At 35.6% G+C, this 16,651-nt stretch overlaps 1 protein-coding gene and 1 pseudogene across 4 annotated transcripts in view; one reads left to right on the plus strand and one right to left on the minus strand.

Moving 5' to 3' along the window:
- Window positions 1-16,651, plus strand: part of LOC114093088 (ankyrin repeat and SOCS box protein 12) — a 117,510-nt gene that overhangs the window by 4,732 nt on the left and 96,127 nt on the right. The gene's annotated exons all lie outside the window — the stretch shown is intronic.
- Window positions 4,733-5,601, minus strand: LOC114093085 (RNA 3'-terminal phosphate cyclase-like; annotated as a pseudogene).

Consider the following 16,651-nt stretch of genomic DNA (forward strand, 5'->3'; position numbering starts at 1 on the left):
CCACTGAGCTACATCCCTAGCCTTAACCTCATTTTAAAGGTTAAGTAAATCACCCAGAAAGCTTAAACAACTTTCCAAAAGCCATAAAAAAGCCACACAATCTATAACTCAAAAGTATGTGCTCTTAACTATTGTGTTATGCTACTTCAAAAATGAGAAGATCATATTATACCAACATTTCCTAAACTGCTTCTCATGACACTAGTCCTACAATATAATTTGTTTAAAAATAAAAAGGATCCTAAAGTAAAATACGTTAAACCCCCACAAAATGTAGAGATTATTCATATTCACCTATTAAAGGATCTGAGAAGCCCAGCAATACATACACTTCCTTATATTTATTTCATCCAGTGTTTCTTTACCCCGCCTGCAAATTTCTTTGTGTTATGTATACATTTTTGTGTGTATACCTATTAACATTCTGTTGAACCTAGGGTTCATAGAACATGTTTTAAAAATGCTGGGATCCATCTGGAAGGTTCATTCCAACTCTTGGCACTTAATGATAGATATGGAGACTATGAGAATTTCTTTCCAAGTTTCAAATTTGCTTTATTTGGAGGGGGACTGAAAATTTATATTGGGAGCCATAAGTTCAAGGCTAGCCTGGGTTGCATTTTTTTTAACATTTGTACATATTGACTCTCAAGACTTCATTTGCTTTCTACCATTCTTTTTCTTCTCCCTTGCTGGGTTGTATATTTTCTCATTTATTATTTTAAAAAAGAGACTTTCATTATAGATGTTTGCCATGAAATCAAGATAAAACATTTTTAATATATGCATGGTGCAGGGCTTGTTTTCCTAGAAATTTTTCTCTGCTATTGGAGGCAGTGTCACTCAGGGCAGGGCTTGCTTTGGACATGTGTATGGCTGATGAAATCATTATATTATTGGTACTCCAGAGGCAGATGTCTCATCTTTTATTTATTTTTGCAGTGTATATGAGTTATTACCAATAATTGTGGTAACTAAGGAAAAGAAATTAATTCAGAGACCTCTGAATACACCTTATTACCTCTCTTCCTTCCTTCCTGGAAGGGAAATGAAAAAAATATGGTTTATGGTTCATAGCTTTTCCAACAGTAAAGAGCTTATAAATGTCAGCAAGCTCTGTGTCCAGCTCAGGAGTGCAAAACTAACAAAGCAATTGGGTGGTCTGTTTGGGAAATAAAGTCTGTACGGTATGTAGTGGTGCTATACTACTTCAAAAAATGAGAAGATTATCTTTTATAATCTTCATGTTTTTCCCTGTTTTTTTACCTTCTCTCTCTCTCCTTTCCTTTGCCCTTCTTCCTCCCTCTCTCTTCCCTTCTCCTTTCCCTCTCTTCCACTCTTATCTCTTCCTTCTCTTTCTCTCCCCAAATCCATCTTGCCTTCTCTGTCTGTACACACATATGCATACAATGGAAAATGGGTTTCTATTAGCTAAAAGCATACCAGGTAGAAGACCATTCTTACCACACTATTTCTGAACCAGAGGGGTCTCTTGTGCCCGTGAGTAGAAAGAGGGAAGAAACAGTAATTGCAGGTCGCCTAAGACATTCCAGTCTGTTAATAGGCACAGGTTTCCTGCCATGTGGAGCCCTATAGGAAGATCAGCCTGTACAGTAGTTTTACCCTCCACTGAGGATTCCTCAACAACTATGTTACAAGTGGTGCATAATGCCCTGTATACTTGGACAGTGTACACTTTTGGTAGTGTGTTAGACAGATTTTTGTCACTGGGAATCAAAATACTTGACAAGAACAACTTAGAGAAGGAAGTTTATTTTGGTTCACAGTTTCAGAAGTTTAATTAACCTTAGTCAGTTTCATTGTTTGGGGCCTGAGGTGAGGTGGAGGAAAGCTGCTCATCTCATGGTGGGATCAGGAAGCAGAGAGAGGGAGGGAAAGGGGACTTAGGGAAGATGAACCCTCCAGGGCATACCCCTGGCAAACCACCCCCTCCAGTCACAACCTACCTGCCTACAGTAACCACCCAGCCTGTCCACTCAAACCAGAATGGACTGATTAGGCTATAGCTATCATAATCTAATCATTTAAAACTGAATATTCCTGCATTAACACAGGATCTTTTGGGGGACACCTCACATCCAAACCATAACTGGTAGATAGTGCCCAGGGTCTTAGCAGGAACCCTTTTGTTGAGAATTTCCTGCCATTCAGAGCTATACAAGATCTCTGGGACAGGCACGAGAGAGGTAATAGATACTTTACTACTTTAAGTCCTACTTTCTGCCCCTTGCCCAGTTTTCCCTGAAGTATATTTCTTTACCTAAGTTTAACAGAGTAAGCCCCTGTGCAGCTGACATTGATTTCTTCTATTAACCTAATCACAGTGTTGTCCCTTTGGAAGAACAAGCCTGCTTTTTCTTCTAGCTTTCAGTTGCCTGAAGTCATCACATGATTATAGTCAAACTACTCCCATCAAATTTATATATCACTCCTACATTCAGTTTAGCACAATACCTCTATATTAGCTTTTCATTGCTGTGACAAGTACCTGAGGAAAACAAGTTAAAGGAGGAGAGATCTATTTGGGGCCACAGTTTTAGAGACTTCATTCCATGATTGGCTGGCTTCATTGCTTTTGGTCTGAGGTGAGGCAAAACATCTTGGTGGAGAAGAGCCAGGAATCAAGGAGGGCAGAGGCCATGGGGGAGCAAGATATATTCTCCAAGAGTATGCCCTCAGTGACCTACTTCTTCCAATAATGTTCCACCTGCCTACAGTTTCCACTACTTCCTGAAATAGTCCATTCAATAATATTAATCCATCAAGTGGATTAATGCAATGATGAGGTAAGAGCATTCATGATCCAATCAGTTTCTAAAAGCGCTACCTCAACATGGCTGCATAGGGGACCAAGTCTTCAACACATGAGACTTTGGGGAACATTCCAGGTATAAACTATGATAACCTCTTTTAAGCTTCCCTATCAGGAAAAGAAATGCTTTACATCCATGTTTCTCTTGTAACCATACTTTGCAGCTTTCCCCATAAGTATTTTGCCAATCTCCTGCCATTCTGTGTCTGAAGGTTAGTGTGGATTCTTTTTTTCCTGTCTAGGTTTCTAATCCTATAATGTCTCCTAGGTTCTGAGAGTCTTTTCTTTATCCTAAACCAGATATGTATTCTTTTTTTAATTAACTCTACTCTTTCTCTAGTCCCTCCTCCTTCCATATGTAATTGGCCAATTTTTGCTGTATTCCTCTTACTCTCTTTTAACTTAAGCTACCCTTTACCCTGCTTTAATATTGTCTAAAGACTAAATTGCAACAAATTCAGTTAAAGATATAGCTGCCTTCTTTTACACAATTCATGACTGGGTTAGCTTCCATTCTATAAAATAGAAGGAAAGCCAGGCCTGGTGGTGCATACCTATAATCCCAGCTACTCTGGATGCTGAGGCAAGAGGATCACAGCCCGAGCCTGTCTCAAAAATGGCTGGGACAAAGCTCACTGATAGAGAGCCCCTGGATTTCATCCCCAGTTAAAAATCAAAGTGAGGACTCTCAGTGGGCAATATCAGAACAATGGATTTTGTATGGTAGGAACAAACAAACAACAAAAGAAAACAAAATTGATTGTTTGGCTTTGCATGGTGGTGCATGCCTGTAATTTCAGCAGCTTTGGAGGCTGAAGCAGGAGGATCACAAGTTTAAAGTAAGCCTCCGCAACTTAGTGAGACCCTAAACAACTTAGTGAGACCCTGGCTCAAAATAAAAATAAAAAGGGCTGGTGATGTGGCTCAGTGGTTAAGTGCCCCTGGGTTCAATCCCTGGTACAAAAACAAAAAACAAAACAAACACAACAAAAAGAAAGTAGAACTGATTGGTTAACATCAGGTTATTCCATTTTCCTTTCTTGGGAGGTTCGAAGTAGAAAGGTCTTATTATGTTGACTCAGGTCAACTGGAATCTCTTGTTTTCTGGGGGAAAAAACTAGTTTGGAGATCTGTATGCAGTATGATATTTAGTATAAGTGGCTTCATTTTAGTTTGTCAGGTTTGTTGTATTCCTCTTACTCTCTTTTAACTTTTAGCCAGAGTAAGTAATCACACAATTTGTGTAGAATATTTTTTGATCCCACCTCTCTTTATACATTCATTCGTTTCTCAGCTTTCATTGAGTCTATCTGCCATAAGGCTTAGAATACGATGAACATGGAAAAAACAGATTTCAAAATCAGCCCTGTTGTTAACTACTTGTATGACTTTAGATAATTCACCATCTCTTTGGACCATGGTGGTCATCAGTGCAGCCTGAGAAAAAAGAATGATGGGGTGTCTCAGAAGTCCAATTTAGAAAATATTTCAAAGAGGAAGTATTAATAACTATGTCAAGTGCTGTCTTTAGGTCAAGTAAGATAAGGACTTACAAATAGCCCCTCCTTCCATTCTTTTAAAATTAATAGATGCTGTTTCTTTTTCTTTTTCTTCAGGAATAAACAGTATTTTAATGCCTTAATATTGAAATCAGTTATATACATATCCACCAACTCTTACATTTCATTGTTTATATTGGGATTTATTCATAGTAGATTAATTTGATGAAGCATTCTCAGCAAATTTAGAACACTGTGCTTAATATTTGAATTTAAGTCAGGTAGTCTAGTAAGTTTCTTATTCATCATTTTTTTATATTTATAAAATGAGTTATTATAACATATTCTTGAGGAATCATTTAAGAGGCAAATACCTTTATACCTTTGGATTTTTTTTGTCTCAATTCTTTGACACTAAATAATGAGTGTCTTTGGAGGTATCTTCATCTTCTGATTTTTTTTCACAGTAAATTTAAATTTTGCTAGTTGTTTTGCAAAATGTATAGCCACTTGTGTATGGAATGTAAGTGGACCTGTTCTTTTTCTGTAAATTTGAATGGCTAATGTCATGAAAAAGAATGGTCTTGCAGCTATTTATCCATAGTACCATCACATTTGAGATTTTCTAGTAGCATTTCCAGAGTTTCAATGCCAATCTGGTCTCCATTTATGCTTTATCAAGTATGACCTAGCCAGCAGATGTCTCAGAAGTGTTGATTATTCCATTGCCATAGCCAAATGCTTGATGTTTAGGATTCCAAACAGACTCGATATTAATATAGATCCCTGATCTCCTTTCTGGTGCATTTTACTGCTGCCACATCATATCTTTTCTACTTTAAAATGACAAAACACAACAAAAATGATTACATACATCTTAGTTACAGAGTCATGATCATTTAAATTTATTGGGTTCAACTCTTTAATTGGTAACATTCACATAATCATTCAACACCCTCTTTTGGGTAATTATACCCCTTTTAATGTTGCAATTAAATTTGAAACCAATTTCTTCAACAGTTGGCTTGAAAACTGTCACTGTTTAATTGGTCTGTGGTGCCATTTTAGCCTTAGTTCCACCTTTCAAACAAAGCTCTAAAGGAGACACAGCAAACAACACAAGGCATTGAAACCTGCATCAAGAGGTACATGCTCCCTACTATCTTGACATTTTCTGTGTGGATTCCACCTTTGATCTTTTCTGGTGTATTATTTCTCTTGAGTTCATTTCTGCCTGTTTAGTTGCCCATCACACAAATCTGGAATCATTTCACATCCATATAAATGTTGATGCCTTCAGGTCACTAATATTCAGGCTTGGTGTACTGTAGCCACCTCAGATCTTCTGTATCCACAAGGGGAGTTCTAGGAGATAGCCTACGACTACAGACTATGAGGATCTAGCTACTGCCTCCCACTATACCATTGTCAGCAATTTTAGATCATATAAAAATAGAGTGGAAAGCACAGAGAGTTCCCACATACACCTTCACCACTCCCTTCAGGTTCTCCTCTTATTAACATCTTAATGAGTCAATATTGATAACATTATTATTAATTGTAACCCATACTTAACATTACCTTCCATACTTTGTATTATGTATTCTGTTTTTTTTTGACAAAGATATAATGGCATGTATCCCCTTATATGAAATCATACAGATTAATTTCATTGCCTTAAAAATCCCTTATGTTCCATCTATTTGTCCCATACTCCTTTCTCCTGAACTCCTGGCAATCACTAATATTTGTACTCTCACTGTAGCTTTCTTTGAAATGAATGTTATGTTGTTGAAATAGCATAGTACATAGCTTTTTCAGATTAGCTTCTTTCCTTAGCAATATGCAACTAAGGTGCCTTCATATCTTTTCATGGCTTGATAGCTCATTTCATTTAATCACTGTATAATATTCCATTATATTGATGCAGCACATTTAGCTTATGCATTCTTGTATTGAAGGAAGGAAATTGGTTGCTTCCAAGTTTTGACAATTCTGAATTAAATTGCAATCAACATTTGTGTGCAGTTTTTTGGGTGGACATTACTTTTAATTGTTTTGTATAAATACTAAGGAGCACAATTGCTGGAACAGATGTTAAAAGTATGTTTAGTTTTGTAAGAAATTTCTAAACTGTCTTCCATCTTGGCTGTACTATTTTTCATTCCCTCTAGCAACAAATGTAAGTTCTAATAGCTCCACATTCTCGTCAGCATTTCAGCAATTGGTGTTGCCAATATTTTATATTTTAGTCATTTGAATAAGTTTTTAGTGGTATCTTGTAATTTGTAATTCTCTAATGACATATGATATTGAGAATCTTCTAATATGCATATTTACCATCTTTATATCTTTTTTGATGACGTGCCAGTTCATACCTTTTGCCCATTTTAATTGTATTGTTTTCTTATTGTTGAGTTTTTAAAGTTCTTTTTCTATTTGAATTCCAGTCCTGTATCAGAGATGTGTTTTGCAAATATTTTGTGGTGTAAGTATAAGAAAGTGAAATTTGAGGCTGGGGTTGTGGCTCAGCAGTAGAGTGCTCACCTTGCACGTGCAAGGCCCTGGGTTTGATCCTCAGCACCACATAAAAATAAATAATTAAAATAAAGGTATTGTGTCCAACTAAAAAATAAATATTTTTTTAAAAAAGAAAGTGATATTTGGAGACATAGATACATGGATGGAAAGTGATGTAAAAAGACATAATGAAAAGATGTCTACACCCAAGCAAATGAGAGAGGAGTAGAACACATCCTTCCCTCACCTTGAAGGAAATTTCTGTTATTTAAGCCACACAGTTTCTGGTACTTTTTTATGGCAGCTATAGAGAACTAATGCACCAATATTTTGTGAAAGATTTTTGCATCTGTGTTCATGAGAAATACTGGTGCTTTTCCTTTATTTTGTATCTTTCCTGGTTTTAAAAGTGGGATAATGTTGGCTTTATAAAGTGAAATGTTTTCTCTCTTCTGTTTTTTGAAAGAGTGTGCAAAGAATTACCATAATATCTTCCATAAATGTTTGGTAGAATTCATTAGGGAACCCCTCTGGACCTGATGCTTTCTGTTTTGGAAGACTATGGATTTGGTTTCTTTAGTAAATGTAGTCTACTCAGATTGTCTGTTTCTCTTCATATGAATCTTGTATCTTCTATCTAGGTTATCAAATTTGTGAGCATAGAGGTGTTTATAATGTTCTTTTATTCTGTCACATACACGGGATCAGTAGGGTTTGCCCTCCTTTAATTCTAATGTTACTTGTGTCTTCACTGTCTTTCCTTGTTAACCCGGATAAACTCATCAATTTTTGATCTTTTCAAAGAAACAGCTTTTGATTTTTTTATTTTCTGTGTTGATTGCTTATTATCAATCTCATTGATTTCAGTTCTAATTTTTAATATTTTCAACTTCTTATTTTAGTTTACTAACGTGGAAGCTTGTTCATTTTACTTTTTAAATTTAAAATAACTTTTTCTCATGTTTATGGAGTACTGTGTAACCTATTGTTTCATGTGTACATTGTTTAATATTTAAATTGAGTTAAACATATCTACTTCTTCAAACATTTATCACTTTCTATGGTGAAATTATTGGTTTTAGATTCTTTTTTTCTAACATATATTTTTTCAGCTCCATAAATTTCCATGTAAATAGTGCTTTTGCTACATCCCACAAAGTTTAGGTTATATTTTTATTTAGTTTGAAATAATTTAAAATTTCTTTTGAAATTCTTGGACCCATGTCTAAGTTAGAAGTGTGTTGTTTAATATTCAAATATTTTGTATTTTTTCTAGCTATCTTCTGTTACTTATTTCTAGTTTAATGCCATTGTAATCTGAGAACACACCCAGATCCCTGTGCATGCTAGGCAGACACTCTAACACTGAATTATAACCTTAGCTATGAACTTCTGATTTTATACCTTTAAATTTGTGAAAGTGTGTGTGTGTGTGTGTGTGTGTGTGTGTGTGTTCATTCCAGCCTGTGGTTTGCCTTATCCATGTGAGCTTGAGAAGAATGTGTGTTCAGCTATTTTTGCTGAAGTATTCAATAGATTTCATTTATAGCCACTTGATTGATGGTGCTGGTTTAATTCAACTCTGTCCTTACTGGGTTTCTCCCTGCTGGAACTGTGTGTGCATAGAGGAATGTTGAAGTCTTCAACTATAATAAGGGATTCATCTGTTTCACATTGTATTAATATCAGTTGTGCCTCACATATTTTGATGCTCTGTGTCAAACACATATACATTAAGGATTTTATAATGTGTTCTTAGAAATTTGACCCTTTAATCTTTTTGTCATGCCTTTTGTCTTAGTCCTTTTGGGCTGTAATAACAGAAATACCACGTACAGGATACCTTATAAACAACATAAATTCATTACTCAAGAGTCTAGAGACTAGGAAGTTCAAAATCAAGGTGCAGGTAGGTTTGGTGTCTGATGAGGGCCCACTTCCTGGTTCATAGGCAATGGTATTGCTGCATACTCATGTTGCATAAGGGGCAAACAGGTTGTTAAACCTTTCATAAGGATATTACTCCCATTCATGAGGACAGAGACCTTGTGAGCTAATCTCCTCCTAAAAACTCCACCTGCTAATACTATTACATGAGGGTTAGGTTTCAACATATGAACTTTAGGCATACCAACTTTTAGACCATAGCACCCTTATTCTGAATTCTGCTTTGTCTTACTTTTTGATTACTGTAAGCATTCATTCACCATCTTTTTACTTTCAACTTATAAATGTCTTTACAGTGGGTTTCTTAAAGATAACATATAGTTTGGTCTTTTTTCCCCCTGGTCTACTCTTGACAGTCTCGCTCTCGCTCGCTCTCTCTCTCTCTCTCTCTCTCTCTCTTTTGGATACCAGGGATTTTCTTTTAATTGGTAAATACTTAAACAATTGACAAAGTGAAGGTTGATATATTTGGATTAATATCAATGTATTTTTAACTGATTTCTGTTTATTGTCCTTGTTTTATTTTTTAAAAAAATTTTTCTAGTTGTAGGTGGACATAATTCCTTCGTTCAATTTATTTATTTTACTGTGGTCTGATGATTGAACCCAGTGCCTCACATATGCTAGGCAAGTGCTCTGCTACTGAGCCATAATCCTAGCCCCTGTTTTATGTTTGTTTCTTTTTATTTTTAGCCTTTTTGGTTTTAATAAATTATTTTACACGCTTTATTTATTTATTTATTTATTTTACATGATTTTACTGCTCTTTTCTCTGTCTCAGCATAACAATTATACTTCCTTTTTCACATATTTTCATTATTGCCTTTGAGTTTGTAGTAGACAATTTACAAGTGATCCAAATCCTCTTTCAAATAACACCATACCAACTTTATAGGGAATGCAAATACTTTATAATAGAATATTCCAAGTGACTTTCTCCTGTCCCTTATAGCTTTTTGTAATTCATTTCAATATCCATAAACTATACTCATTGAATACATTGTCACTATTATTATTTTGGACAAACTTTTAATTATTAATTTAATTAATAATAAGAAAAGTAGGGACAAGAGTTGTAGCTCAGTGGTAGAATGCTTGCCTTACATGTGTGAGACTTTTGGGTTTGATTCTCAGCACCACATAAAAAATAAAATAAATGAGTAAAGTAAAGGTATAAAAGTACATATTCATGTGTGCAATTCCCAGGTGAAATGTTTAAAAAAAGTATAAGAAAAGTAAAATATATTACTTTCATTTATTCCTTTTCTAATATTCTTCTTAGTTTCTGACATATCATTTTTCTTCTCTCTGACAGACTTTTTGTTTTGTTTTCTTTTTACCCTTTCTTATCAGGCACTTCTACTAGTGACAAATTCCTTCTTTTTTTTTTTTTTTTGTCTGAAAGAATCTTTATTTCTTCTTCATGTTGGAAGGATAATTTCAATGTATACAGATTTCTAAGTTGCTGACTTTCATTTTTCAACATTTTCTTTTTGCTTGCATTATTTCTAAAGAAAAATCCAACATAATCTATATATTCTTTTCTCTCTATGTATGATGTTTTTCTCCCTCTAGTTTCTTCAAAAAATAATTTGGGGGCTGGGGTTGTAGCTCAGTGGTACAGTGCTCACCTAGCATGTGTGGGGCACAGGGTTTGATCCTCAGTACCACATATAAATAAATAAAAATTGTGGGGCATGGTGGAGCATGCCTCTAATCCCAGTGGCTCCGGGGGCTGAGACAGGAGGATGGTGAGTTCAAAGCCAGCCTCAGCAACTTAGTGAGGTCCTAAGCAACTCAGCGAGACTTGGTCTCCAAATAAAATATAAAAAAAGGGCTGGGGATGTGGTTCAGTGGTTAAGCGCCCCTGGTTCAATCCCTAGTACCAAATAAGAAAATAAGTAAGAAATAAATAAAAATAAAGGTATTGTGTCCATCTACAACTAAAAAAATAAACAATAATAATTTTGGTGTTTATCATCCTGCTTAGTGTTCTCTTATCTTTCTGGAGCTGAGGTTTACTTCTATTATTAACTTTGTGGAAATTCTTAGTCATTATTGGTTCAAATATTTTATCTTTTCCTTTCTGTCTTCTCTTTGATATTCCTATCATGCAAACGTTACATCTTTTGCAATTGTCTCATTGAATATGAGTTTTTCATTCTTTTTCCTCTTTACATTTACATTATGGAAGGTTCTTTTGCAATTCCTTCAAGATTACTGATTGTTTCCTCAGCTATTTCTAGTATACTGATGATCCTGCCAAAGGCATTCTATTACAGTGGTGTTGATTTTTAGTATTACCTTTTGAATCTTCCTTTGAGTTTCCACCTCTCTGCCTATAATGCCTATCCATTCTGTTATATTATCTACTTTAAAAAAACATTTCTTAGTTATAGATGGACACAATATCTTTATTTTGTTTATTTTTATGTGGTGCTGAGGATCAAACCCAGTGCCTCACATGTGCGAGGCAAGCACTTTGTCACTGAGCTACAACCCCCACTCCATATTATCTACTTTTTCATGAGGGTGTTTAACATATTAATCATATATATTTTAAAGTCTTGGTTTGACAATTTAACATCTCTGCCACATCTGAGTCCTGTTCTGATTGATGTGCATTCTGTCCTTTGAAGCTATTCTCTTTTTTGTTGTTGTTGTTGTTGTTTGATACCAGGGATTGAACTCACAGAGGCTTAACCACTGAGTCACATCCCCAGCCCCTTTTTAAATATTTTATTTAGAGATCAGGTGTTGCTGAGTTGCTTAGGGCCTCACTAAGTTGCTGAGGTTGGCTTTGTACTCAAGCCTCCCGAGATCCTGGGATTACAGGCATGTGCTACCATGCCCAGCCCGAAGCTATTCTTATTTCTTATAGTGTGTGCATTTTGTTGAAAGACAGATGCGATTTAGTGGTTAAAATTCATTTATGGTTCCCATGAAAATTTCTGCTTCTGAGATTCTGCTCTCATAAGTTTCAGTTTATTTGTTTATACTTATCTCTCTGTCTAAACATGTGGACAGTGGTTTACTCTATGGTCTTAATTCTGATAAATCTAAGAAGGAGTTGATGACTTTCAGTTTACTTACCTTTTTTATGTGTGGGTAAGAGTCATGACTTTTAAGCTCTTTTGCATTCCAGTCTAGAAATTGGAATTTATAGTCCCCTTATCCTTTCAGCTATCTCCAAGTAGTATTTTACCCAGCAAACTTCACCAGGGTCTCAAGTGGCCTCTTGGATCGAGTGGTCATCAGTGTTCTTTCCTATGTCTTATGTCCTTGTCTTCTGGATTCTTTCTTCTGGCCTGGAAATATTTTTTAAGTCTCAAGTACATGTCAAAGGAATTCCTCCTTAAGTAACCCTTTCTCAGTACAGACAGTCTCTGATTTACAGTTGGCTTAATTTCAGATTTTTCAACTTTATGGTGATGCAAAAGTGATATGAAATGCAGTATAAATCTTTTCTAATTTTTGAATTTTAATCCTAGATAGTAATACATAGTATTACTATCTTTCATGATGCTAGACATTAGTAGAAAACTAAAACTCCCAGTCACCCATGCAATCACAAGGATAAACAATTGATACATTACAGGGTACTGTGTTGCTAAGCTATGATGTTCAATAAGTTAGGTATATTAAGTACATTTTCAGTTTACAGTATTTTTTAAATTTACAGTGGTTTTATTGGGACATTTACTATATCATAAGTCCTCATGTATGTAAGTTTGATTTTCTGAATTATTTTCTAAATTTAAATTTCTAAGAATTAGGAATATTGAGTTGAAAGAATTATATCATACTTATATGGTTGTGTTAGTTAGCTTTCTATTATTGTGACAAATACCTGAGATAATCATCTTAATAATGGAAAATGTTAGTGTTGGCTCACAAGTTTCAGAGGTTTTTAGTTCACTGTCTCTTGGCTCTGTTGCTTTGGTCCTGTGGCAGCATAGTATTTCACTGTAGCAGTCCATGACAGAGGAGGTCTATTCACCTCATGGTAGCTGGAAACCAGAAAGAGGGGAAGAGACAAGCATCCCAACATCCCCTTTAGGGGCATACATCCAATAACTTAACTCCTTCCACTAGGCCCCACCTCGTAATGGTCTTAACACCCTAATAGTGCCACAAGGTAGGGACAAAATCCTCTACACATGACCGACCTCCTCTGTCATGGACTGCTGCAGTGAAATACTATGCTGCCACAGGACCAAAGCAACAGAGCCAAGAGACCATGGACTAAAACCTCTGAAATTTGTGAGCCAACACTAACATTTTCCATTATTAAGTTGATTATCTCAGGTATTTGTCACAATAATAGAAAGCTAACTAACACAATACATCCAATGACTTAACTCCTTCCACTAGGCCCCACCGCGTAATGGTCTTACCACCCTAATAGTGCCACAAGCTAGGGACAAAATCCTCTATACATGGGCTTTGGAAGATATTTAATGTCCAAACTATAGCATTCTGTGCCTGACCCTCAAAGGCTCACGCCCATCTCATAATGCAAAATGCATTAAGTTAATCTCCAAGAATCCTCAAAGTTAAATGTCCCAGCATTGCTCAATAGTCCAAGTCTTCTCTGAATCTTAAGACAAATACAGCTGTGAGACCCTGTAGAAATCAAAAAAAGAAAGTCATACACTTCCAAGATAAAGTGGCATAGGATAAAATTTTCTATTTCACAAGGGAAGAATAAGGGCTTTGAAAGGAAAGATTAGAGAAAAGGAGGACAGAAATCAAGTAGGGAAAACACTAAATGATATAGTTCCATGTCAGGCATCTGAGGCGCATGGTAGTGTGATGTGAGCTCCAGAGGTGTTGGGCAGCCCTACCTCCTCACCCTTGCTGATTACAGCCCATATGGCCACTCTCTTGGGTTGGCTCTGCCTTCTTTCTCTAGCTTCCATCAGTAGGTGTTCCTTTTTGCTGGCATCTCTAAATTTCTGAGGTCTCCATTACAGCCTTGGCTTCCCTCTCATAGCTTCACATATCACTCTGTCACATCACCAGTGGCTGATTACTAGACTCTAATCCTGCTACACACAATCTGGCTTCACAGTCTTTCCTTTGAAGTATCAGTGGAAACCTCCATGACCCCAGTACTCTTGCATCTTGTATGAATACAAAACCATTATCATATGGTTAATAACAAGATCTAATGCTAGTGTGAGCTTTACCAGGGCTCACATGATCATGGGCCTTTGGGAGACATTTCATATTCAAATTATAGCAGTGGTCTTGATAATATTTCCATACACACACACACACACACAGTATGTGTATATGTGGTGTATATAAGAACACACAATAAAACATATTTATGATGTTTTTATTGGGACACATGAAGAGGATTAAGAAAAAGCCTCAGTAAATATATGGGTTTACTTTACTTAAATGTCTCCAGGAAAAGAGGTGATAAATCATTATTGTCATCCTTTTCAGCCATATGCAATTTGCCTGCATAGTAATTTGTTATACTGATATACTTCGAGCTAATGATGCCTGAATGTGAATATGCAAAAATGAAAAAAAAAAGCATTTGACTGAGGGTTTTGCATTCAGTGTGATCTCACTCATTTCTTCTTTCCTCCCTTTGTAAATGAGAGTCATGATGCCAAAGGGCATGTTAGAATCCTAAGTTTTACCCTGGGTACAGATGAGATAAAGAGGCCAACATTATAAATCACCTTTTTAAGTATCTAAGATTATTTCCCATGTTTTGTTTTGTTTAAGGAAAGGGGGCTTGTATGTTTGCTTCTGTTTTTATAATCTTCGTTGTATAATATTGAGTTCATCACCTGTTCCTCAGTTCCTGGCACATAATTATTATTGATCTATGCAAGGATATCTAGCATTTTTATTTATTTACTTAGCCTCTTTCCAACATTTTCTTCCCCGTCATACACAAACATTCTAATGTAATTGATGTGATTGTTTATATTTGAATGTGTCCTTTAAAACAATGTTTGTATTGATATCTTCATTATATATTGTTTCTTACTTTTTCCCTAAATTATACATATTTTCTTTTACCCATCCATGTATCCATGTTATATGTATCTATAGCCAATTGCTTTTCTCTCTCTCTCTCTCTCTCTCTCTCTCTCTCTGGTACCGGGGATTGAATTCTGGGGTACTCGACCACTGAGCCACATATCCAGCCCTATTTTTAGAGACAGGGTCTCATTGAGGTTGCTTAGTGCCTCAAAGTTGCTGAGAAGTTGCTGAGGCTGGCTTTGAGCTTGTGATTCTCCTGTCTCAGCCTCCCAAGCCACTGGGATTACAGGCGTGTGCCACTGTGCCCACCATAGCCCATTGCTTCTTATTAGCACTATTGTTGCATAATATTCTTCCATTTCTAACCTGCCTGTTCTCAAAATTTGAACATTTTCATCTGTACATTTCCTCTTATGGACCTATATGAATATTTTTTCAGGATCATTTTCAGGAATAGAATTAATAAGTAATTTTTATGTTAAGTAATGGCAGATTCCCTTCCTGAGTGGATGCACCTCAGCTGTAGTGGATGAAGTTTCTGTGTCCCTGAAACACTACCAACATGTCGCATTTTCTAGATTTCTAATTTTTTCTGTTATAGAACTAAACTAATATCTCATTTTAATTTTCATTTCTTTTATTAAAAAAGGTTTTGTCATCTCTTCATGGTTGCATACATCTGGGCTTTTCTTTCATGTAACTTGCCTACTCTTATGCTTTGTATATTTTTCTGTTAGTGCCTTCTTTTCTTCTTGAGTTGTAGGAGTCAATTCTATATTCTAAATAGTAGTTCCTTATTCATTTTAAATGTTGCACATACTTTCTCCCATACTGTTATTAACTTTTAAAAAGTCTTTCACTGCCCATAGATCCAAGGTATTCTGTAGTATTTTCATAGAAACTTTATAGTTTTACCTCTTATATATAGTCACATCTAGGGTGCACTTTTGTATATTGTGTTACATAGGGTTATGATTCTGTCTTTATGTAATGATACTGTTTCCTCCAGCATATTTAGTACATATCTTATATTTTGTCCATCAATTTACAGTGCTATATTTATGCTGTATTAGGCTCCCATCTATATATGAGTTTGCCTTTCAGCTGTGTTTTCCCCCATTTGTCTCTTTTTCTGTTTTTGTGGTAGTACTATGAGTTTTTATTTGTTCCTACAGCTTTGAGTAAATTTTGATACCTAGTAGAACAAATCTTCCTCTGTCTAGTCTTCTTTTTTTAAAATTTTGATTTAGTTATTTGTGGGGCTTATTTTTCTGTTTGGATTTAGTATAAGTTTGCTGGAAAATCCACTTTGAATTTGATTGAGACTGGGTTGAATTTATAGGTTAGTTTGAGGGATAATTGCCATCTTTGTAATATGAAGTTGTCCCATATAACAACAAAGATGTCTTCATTTCTGTCTTAGTTCATTTTCTTTGTTGCTATAACAGAATACTTGATACTGGGTAATTTATAAAGAAAATTAATTTCTCAAAGTTCTGGATGCTAGGAAATCCAAAAACACGTTACTAATATCTGTTTATCATCTACCAAGGGCCTTCCTGCTTGGCCTGATTAGAAAGTATCACATTAGAAATGTAGCAAGCTGGCCACAGAAAGCTTGCACTGATAACAAAAACTGTTCCCTTGATAACTCTAGTGACTGGAATCAATTGGATAAATCCATTAATCTGAATACATACATTAATTAATTCGTGAGAACAGAGCCCTCATGACCTAATCCCTTCTCAAATGTTGTACCTCTTAAACTCCATTAGCATATGACTTTGGGGATTAACATTCCAATGCATGAAATTTGGGGAACATATTTAAACCATAGCAA

Source organism: Marmota flaviventris, chromosome X, assembly GCF_047511675.1.
Source record: "Marmota flaviventris isolate mMarFla1 chromosome X, mMarFla1.hap1, whole genome shotgun sequence".
In the NCBI taxonomy this organism is placed as follows: domain Eukaryota; kingdom Metazoa; phylum Chordata; class Mammalia; order Rodentia; family Sciuridae; genus Marmota; species Marmota flaviventris.